General features: G+C 45.7%; 1 protein-coding gene, 1 long non-coding RNA gene and 2 pseudogenes across 2 annotated transcripts in view; 1 reads left to right on the forward strand and 3 right to left on the reverse strand.

Moving 5' to 3' along the window:
- The window catches only part of LOC111975732 (rootletin-like), a 68178-nt gene that overhangs the window by 23406 nt on the left and 35322 nt on the right, over positions 1–9450 (reverse strand).
- LOC139028806 (stonustoxin subunit beta-like) lies at positions 2776–3986 on the reverse strand (annotated as a pseudogene).
- On the reverse strand, positions 4013–9218 carry LOC139028820 (tripartite motif-containing protein 16-like; annotated as a pseudogene).
- Positions 5435–5937, forward strand: LOC139028141 (uncharacterized). The gene is made up of 3 exons (XR_011480326.1): positions 5435–5498; positions 5549–5600; positions 5702–5937. It is a non-coding gene; the product is annotated as an uncharacterized lncRNA (long non-coding RNA).

Genomic DNA, 9450 nt, shown 5'->3' on the forward strand with positions numbered 1-9450 from the left:
CAGAACCCCTCCAGTCTGGTTAACCACAGTCAGGTCCAGTATGGACTATCAATACAAGTCACCATTTTCAATTAGGAACACAGAGGAACAACCTGACAACACACATAACAACATAACAATAAAAACAAAGGGGGAGGAAACCACTAAAGTCATGACCATATTGTCATGTTGTAATGACAGGGAGAAACCATCTAACATCTCCAACACTACTTTACACCTGGTTATAAGAAGCCTAGTGCACTACGCAGGGAATAGGGAGCTATTTGGAACAGAGACACTAACTCCTGGATGGAAATCTCTCTCTCCCTCATCTGTCTGATATATCTGCCCATTTCCCCTCCCATCCTCCCTTTTCATTCTATTCTATCAGCCACACCACTAGCTCCCCTCCACACAATACATTTACAAGTTAAAGACACACCTTGGAATAAATAACAAAGGAAAACTATTACTAGATGAAGTTTAGTGTTTTTTATTATTTCCCATCACCATAAATCATATTTAATCACTGAACAGTAGCAGACCTAACTTCATCTGTTCCTGACTCTGGATAGTGGATTAAAAAGACCATCAATCTCCAATGATATTAAAGTACTATTCTGAACATTACTGATATACTGAGTGGCAAGTCAAGATATCTGCTGGTTTTATTGTTTGGTCAATAGCACCACCTGCTGGACAGGTWTAATGTTGCTGGACTGAGCAGTATGGGAGGATGAAAGATGACACATTTAGGGCCGGTTTCCTGGACATCTACATTGAACATACTTTTTAGTCCAGGACTAGGATTAATCTGTGTCTGGGAAACCAGTCCATATAGTTTAGTAGAAAGTAAGTGATACCAGCTTGTAGTGGGCTGACTAGTCCTGAATTGTCCTTTAGTTCCTGGACCATTTTCCATGCAGTTCCAGGTGACAGAGAACACATCAATTAGGACCAACAAGCTGATCAATGATACTGAGGAGAATTACATAGAGACAGAGAACCAACTGAGAAAACATATAAATAGTTCTGAATGACAACCAATATACATCAACACCAGACATCATGATTCATGGAAATGAACAAGATTAAAACATTGCAATTACAAAAATATGAAAACATTGAATTTTAATTCATAACATCTTCTGAAGATCAAATCAGTTAAATCATTGTAGATAAAACAGAGCAGAATGAATCATCACATCTGGGGACCATCACCATCAGCATGACTAGTATCTATGTGGACCCTACTACAGTTTAACCAGCTCAGCTATAGACTACACCAGCATGACTAGTATCTTGTGGAACCCTACTACAGTTTAACCAGCTCAGCTATAGACTACACCAGCATGACTAGTATCTATGTGGACCCTATACAGTTTAACCAGCTCAGCTATAGACTACACCAGCATGACTAGTATCTATGTGGACCCTACTACAGTTTAACCAGCTCAGCTATAGACTACACCAGCATGACTAGTATCTATGTGACCCTACTACAGTTTAACCAGTCAGCTATAGACACACCAGCATGACTAGTATCTATGTGGACCCTACTACAGTTTAACCAGCTCAGCTATAGACTACACCAGCATGACTAGTATCTATGTGGACCCTACTACAGTTTAACCAGCTCAGCTATAGACTACACCAGCATGACTAGTATCTATGTGGACCCTACTACAGTTTAACCAGCTCAGCTATAGACTACACCAGCATGACTAGTATCTATGTGGACCCTACTACAGTTTAACCAGCTCAGCTATAGACTACACCAGCATGACTAGTATCTATGTGGACCCTACTACAGTTTAACCAGCTCAGCTATAGACTACACCAGCATGACTAGTATCTATGTGGACCCTACTACAGTTTAACAGCTCAGCTATAGACTACACCAGCATGACTAGTATCTATGTGGACCCTACTACAGTTTAACCAGCTCAGCTATAGACTACACCAGCATGACTAGTATCTATGTGGACCCTACTACAGTTTAACCAGCTCAGCTATAGACTACACCAGCATGACTAGTATCTATGTGGACCCTACTACAGTTTAACCAGCTCAGCTATAGACTACACCAGCATGACTAGTATCTATGTGGACCCTACTACAGTTTAACCAGCTCAGCTATAGACTACACCAGCATGACTAGTATCTATGTGGACCCTACTACAGTTTAACCAGCTCAGCTATAGACTACACCAGCATGACTAGTATCTATGTGGACCCTACTACATTTAACCAGCTCAGCTATAGACTACACCAGCATGACTAGTATCTATGTGGACCCTACTACAGTTTAACCAGCTCAGCTATAGACTACACCAGCATGACTAGTATCTATGTGGACCCTACTACAGTTTAACCAGCTCAGCTATAGACTACACCAGCATGACTAGTATCTATGTGGACCCTACTACAGTTTAACCAGCTCAGCTATAGACTACACCAGCATGACTAGTATCTATGTGGACCCTACTACAGTTTAACCAGCTCAGCTATAGACTACACCAGCATGACTAGTATCTATGTGGACCCACTACAGTTTAACCAGCTCAGCTATAGACTACACCAGCATGACTAGTATCTATGTGGACCCTACTACAGTTTAACCAGCTCAGCTATAGACTACACCAGCATGACTAGTATCTATGTGGACCCTACTACAGTTTAACCAGCTCAGCTATGACTACACCAGCAGACTAGTATCTATGTGGACCCTACTACAGTTTAACCAGCTCAGCTATAGACTACACCAGCATGACAGTATCTATGTGGACCCTACTACAGTTTAACCAGTCAGCTATAGACTACACAGCATGACTAGTATCTATGTGGACCCTACTACAGTTTAACCAGCTCAGCTATAGACTACACCAGCATGACTAGTATCTATGTGGACCCTACTACAGTTTAACCAGCTCAGCTATAGACTACACCAGCATGACTAGTATCTATGTGGACCCTACTACATTTAACCAGCTCAGCTAAGACTACACCAGCATGACTAGTATCTATGTGGACCCTACTACAGTTTAACCAGCTCAGCATAGACTACACCAGCATGACTAGTATCTATGTGGACCCTACTACAGTTTAACCAGCTCAGCTATAGACTACACCAGCATGACTAGTATCTATGTGGACCCTACTACAGTTTAACCAGCTCAGCAGTACCTAAGAGCCAAAACCCAGGATAGAGGGCTGAGTGAATGTGGTCTGGACTCTGTGGAGAGGGTCATTGTGTCAGAGACACTGTAGAAGGACAGAGTACCTGCCTTGTGATCCAGGACACTCCTACTCTGGAGGACTGAGGGCCTGATACTTTAGTCAACATTATTGTGTCTGAAACAATAACCACCACTAAGCACTTAAAACTCCAGGACTTGTTATTGATCCAAATCACCATCTGTCCCTGTTCTGCTGATGTCTTTATATGAGACTGCTGTATAAACATCCCAGTCCACTCCACCTCCCAGTAACAGCTCCAGACAGACCCTCTCTACACAGAACCTGGTAGGTTGGTGAATCTGTCTGGATGGTCAGGATATGGTTGGACTTTGCCTGTATAGGTCACCTTTCTGTTCCTTTAGACAGAGAGAGGTGTGTGTTGCTGTGTTTGGGTCCAGTGTGAGCTGACAGGAATCTGGGAGAAGAGCAGAGCAGAGACCAATGAGGGGAGTCAGAACAATAAGTTAAGTCAGATACGTATCTACCCTGTCTTTGATTAGAGCACAGCAGAGATCAAATCAGAGAAATATGAGGAGTCAGATAGATACCCAGTCTTTGATTAGTCTACTATGCTATATATTTCAGAGGGATTGTTAGGAGTGTCAGTAAAAGAGACTGTTAGTTACTTCACAATAAAGGGACTCACATTGTAACAACTGTTCTCTGGTCTTGGGCTCTGGAGGCAGTACAACATCCACTATATTCACTACAGACACACAAACACATTGACAGAGAGAGGGAATGTTATCATCAGACCAATTCCACATGTATATGACTAGTAGGGAACTTCAATGGTCTAAAGTTGATGTTCTTATTGTTTTCAACACACCTGTAGTGGAGTCTTGGTCCATTCTCCTTTAAGGAAGTCTTCTAGTTTCTCTCTCAGTCAGACACAGTCTTACTCACATCTCCAAAGTACTGAAGAGGACGGACAACGATGCTGGGTAAGTCTGAAGATACACTGATACTGGAGAGAGACTGATAACTCTGGAGAGAGGAGACAGGAGGAGAGAGGACAGAGAGAGAGACAGAGAGAGAGACCAGGGGGAGAGGGGACAGAGAGAGAGAGAGGGAACGGACAGAGAGAAGAGACGGACAGAGAAGACAGGACAGGACAACATAATGATGTAGATGAATAGTTTCACATGAAGTTAATTTCATATCACATGTAACAAGACAGTTTAGTTACCTGGAGGAAATGGAGTGATCCTCTGTGTGTGGAGCTGCTCCAGCTCAGTGCTTCTCTTCCTCAGCTCAGCTATCTCCTGCTTCAGTTGCTCCAGGAGTCCTTCAGCTTGACTCACTTGAGCCTCTCTTGGGCTCTGATCAGCTCCTTCACCTCAGAGCTCCTTCTCTCAATGGAGCGATCAGCTCAGTAAAGATCTGATCACTGTCCTCCACTGCTGACTGTGCAGAGCGCTGGAGAGAGAGAGAGAGAGAGAGAGGGCAGAGAGAGGGAAGAGAGAGGAGAGAGAGAGAGACAGAGAGAGAGAGACAGTGAGAGAGACAGAGACAGAGAGACAGAGAGAGACACAGAGAGAGAGAGAGAGAGAGACACAGAGAGAGAGAGACAGAGAAGAGACAGAGAGAGAGAGACTCTCTGCACTCATTGAGTCGAACGCTGCACCCTGCTCTCCAGGTCCACCAGGCCTTGTCCCCCTCCTGGACAGCAGGTACAGAACACCTCTTGGTCCTGCTCTACTCTCCCCCTCCTGGACAGCAGGTACAGAACACCTCTGGTCCTGCTCTACTCTCCTCCCTCTGGACAGCAGGTACAGACACCTTGGTCCTGCTCTACTCTCCTCCCTCCTGGACAGACAGGTACAGAACACCTTTGGTCCTGCTCTACTCTCCCCCTCTGGACAGGCAGGTACAGAACACCTCTTGGTCCTGCTCTACTCTCCTCCCTCCTGGACAGACAGGTACAGAACACCTCTTGGTCCTGCTCTACTCTCCCCTCCTGGACAGCAGGTACAGACACCTCTGGTCCTGCTCTACTCTCCTCCCTCCTGGACAGACAGGTACAGAACACCTCTTGGTCCTGCTCTACTCTCCTCCCTCCTGGACAGACAGGTACAGAACACCTCTTGGTCCTGCTCTACTCTCTCCCTCCTGGACAGACAGGTACAGACAACCTCTTGGTCCTGCTCTACTCTCCTCCTCCTGGACAGACAGGTACAGAACACCTCTTGGTCCTGCTCTACTCTCCTCCCTCCTGGACAGACAGGTACAGAACACCTCTTGGTCCTGCTCTACTCTCCTCCCTCCTGGACAGACAGGTACAGAACACCTCTTGGTCCTGCTCACTCTCCTCCCTCCTGGACAGCAGGTACAGAACACCTCTTGGTCCTGCTCTACTCTCCTCCCTCCTGGACAGACAGGTACAGAACACCTCTTTGGTCCTGCTCTACTCTCCTCCCTCCTGGACAGCAGGTACAGAACACCTCTTGTCCTGCTCTACTCTCCTCCCTCCGGACAGCAGGTACAGAACACCTCTTGGTCCTGCTCTACTCTCCTCCCTCCTGGACAGACAGGTACAGAACACCTCTTGGTCCTGCTCTACTCTCCTCCCTCCTGGACAGACAGGTACAGACACCTCTTGGTCCTGCTCTACTCTCCTCCTCCTGGACAGACAGGTACAGAACACCTCTTGGTCCTGCTCTACTCTCCCCCCTCCTGGACAGACAGGTACAAAACACCTCTTGGTCCTGCTCTACTCTCCTCCCTCCTGGACAGACAGTACAGAACACCTCTTGGTCCTGCTCTACTCTCCTCCCTCCTGGACAGACAGGTACAGAACACCTCTTGGTCCTGCTCTACCTCCTCCCTCCTGGACAGACAGGTAAGACACCTCTTGGTCCTGCTCTACTCTCCTCCCTCCTGGACAGACAGGTACAGAACACCCTTGGTCCTGCTCTACTCTCCTCCCTCCTGGACAGACAGGTACAGAACATCTTTTCCTGCTCTACTCTCCTCCCTCCTGGACAGACAGGTAAAGAACACCTCTTGGTCCTGCTCTACTCTCCTCCCTCCTGGACAGGCAGGTACAGAACACCTCTTGGTCCTGCTCTACTCTCCTCCCTCCTGGACAGACAGGTACAGAAACACCTCTTGTCCTGCTCTACTCTCCTCCCTCCTGGACAGGCAGGTACAGAACACCTCTTGGTCCTGCTCTACTCTCCTCCCTCCTGGACAGACAGGTACAGAACACCTCTTGGTCCTGCTCTACTCTCCTCCCTCCTGGACAGACAGTACAGAACACCTCTTGGTTCCTGCTCTACTCTCCTCCCTCCTGGACAGACAGGTACAGAACACCTCTTGGTTCCTGCTCTACTCTCCTCCCTCCTGGACAGGCAGGTACAGAACACCTCTTGGTCCTGCTCTACTCTCCTCCCTCCTGGACAGACAGGTACAGAACACCTCTTGGTCCTGCTCTACTCTCCTCCCTCCTGGACAGACAGGTACAGAACACTCTTGGTCCTGCTCTACTCTCCTCCCTCCTGGACAGACAGGTACAGAACACCTTTTGGTCCTGCTCTACTCTCCTCCCTCCTGGACAGGCAGGTACAGAACACCTCTTGGTCCTGCTCTACTCTCCTCCCTCCTGGACAGACAGGTACAGAACACCTCTTGGTCCTGCTCTACTCTCCTTCCCTTGGACAGACAGGTTACAGAAACACCGCTTGCGTTCCTGCTCTACTCTCCTCCCTCCTGGTACCCCCTCCAGTAGCCTGCCCCGTAGCAGAGCTAGACCCAGCCTCTGCCCCCTGAGTCCTCGTAGGCTGGACAATAGAATGAGTCCAAACGGCCAAAGAACGTTGTCTGAGCTGGAACACCAGCGAGGCCATAGCAAATGAATTGAAACGAACCTTCACAGAGCCTCTTCTGACTGGAATGATCCTTAGAATTACATTTCCCCTAAATGGCACCAAAAAATGTCTCCCTTTTTATTTGACCACTAAAACCTGTTCTTGGGACGGAACTGGAAAATAACAACTGGTGTAGAAAGTAAACATCCTCGATGGTGCCAAGTGTGTTTATGTTTGCATTACCAGGAAGTAGGAAATAACTGCAACTTCTGACTATTTCTGGTCTCGGATCGATGACATCAGAGGACGCTGCCCAACCTTTTCAGACACATGGACCATCTTAAACAGTATCATCCACAATGGGGCAAAACTAAACACAACTAATGAGCTAAATTACATCTTCAAAAGCAGAACAATAATTAGGAATAAAATCTGATTTAAAAAAAGTAAGATCCCAAACAAACATTACATCCTATATTACAGAACTGCTTCTCTCTTTTGACGCTTATTTTGTGGTGGACGAATCAAAGTGAACCTCCTATTTGCTACTAAATTCTGGAGATACGTGGCATTTGATGGCGTCTTGTACCTTTGCCAGAAAGGGTCAAACTCCTTCAAAAGCTCCATACATTCTAGAAAGTTCCCTCTATCTGTGCTTCCACTAGATTCATCATTGTCACGGAAACAGAGTCCCTGTCTTCCTAACATTGATGTGACCACAACAATTCTCCTCAGATACTCCCTTCTCTCTGCAATATCACTAGCATGGGCAGATGTTAAATCTGACCAATGTTCCCATGATTGATAGTTGCCTGGTAGCTTTGCCATGCCACAACACTGTCTCTGTGTGTTTGTGTCATCTCATGTTTGACAAAGATAATCAAAGCTTTTTTACAATTTTTGCAGCCATTACTGACAAAATAATCAAATGTAATGTTTTTTGCCAAAACCTCTACATGGAAAGCAGAAAGCTGTGATCAACACTGTCACCTTTTCTACACATGACCTACTGATAACTGTTTTACAACGGCTACTGAATGAAAACAACTCTGAGTATGAAAAGATATGTGTCTGATGTTACGTCATCTGTCTCATTTATAGCCTGGTACAGATAGTAAAACTACATTAAATACAACGTTAACTAGATATCATCTGTGTCATTTATAGCCTGGTACAGATAGTAAAACTACATTAAATACAACGTTAAAACTGATATCATTTGTGTCATTTATAGCCTGGCACAGATAGTAAAACTACATTAAATACAACGTTAACTAGATATCATTGGTGTCATTTATAGCCTGGTACAGATAGTAAAACTACATTAAATACAACGTTAACTAGATATCATTGGTGTCATTTATAGCCTGGCGCACGACTCACTCTGTTTGCACTTGAATTATAACATTTGATATGTCTCTATTCCTTTGAAACTTTTATGAGTGTAATGTTTACTGTTCATTTCTGATTGTTTATTTCACTTTTGTTTACGGTTTATTTCACTTGCTTTAACAATGTAAACGTATATTTCCATGCCAATAAAGCCCTATGAATTTAATTCTTTTGAGAGTGAGAGACAGCTCCATTTTAATGTATCGGGGACATGAGTCAGTCATGGTTACTCATGGTTATGTAATGAGGTAGCCCAGTCAGTTACATGAACCAGTCTATTCTCTGAAAGGGGTCCAGACAGCCTGTTCCCAACAGTGGGGTCAGTGGGATTGGATAGGGACCCCTCTCTCTCTCTGATTGGAGGAGAGAAGTGAAATGGTGTGTCTCCTCTGGTCAACAATACTCACCTTGAAAGACTCCACAGCCTGTTGGAGCTCCTTCAGCTCCTTCTCTCTCTCCTGGAATCTCTGCTGGACCTTCTGCTGACTCATCCCCAGCTGCCTCTGTGGAGAATCACTCTTCAATGAGCTATCAAGCTTTATTAGTCCAGTAGATCAATAGTATAGTAATGTGACATAGGACTGCTTCTTCAAAGCAGGAGATTCATAGTGAGTTGGAGGTGAGTCTCACAGTAAGAGGCCAGACACACCAGACAGGACATGAGGGCTTTCTGCTTTCTGGTCCCAGTGCAGAAATCACACGCCACATCTCCAGTCCAGCATAGCACAGAGCAGAGGGGGGAGCAGCCTGGAGTCCTGTCTTCTTCATGTTCTCCAGCAGAACTCCCTGTGAGCCATTTGGACGGACGGTTGTTCACTCTCACACAGACAGACGACACAGAGACTCTGATCAGTTTCGTTTCCTCAGAAGAGAGTTTGTGAAGGGAGGACTTCCTGGTTCTGCCAACAGAGTTAGAAAAGGGGTTTGTGGAAGGGAGGGAGAGAGAAAACTCGAGCAAAGTTGAGAAGGAGACAAATATTATGTTCCCAGGTTAGGACGCTTAATATGGAATAAATGAAATAGAGTGGTT

This window comes from Salvelinus sp. IW2-2015, linkage group LG1, assembly GCF_002910315.2.
Source record: "Salvelinus sp. IW2-2015 linkage group LG1, ASM291031v2, whole genome shotgun sequence".
Classification (NCBI taxonomy): Eukaryota; Metazoa; Chordata; class Actinopteri; order Salmoniformes; family Salmonidae; genus Salvelinus; species Salvelinus sp. IW2-2015.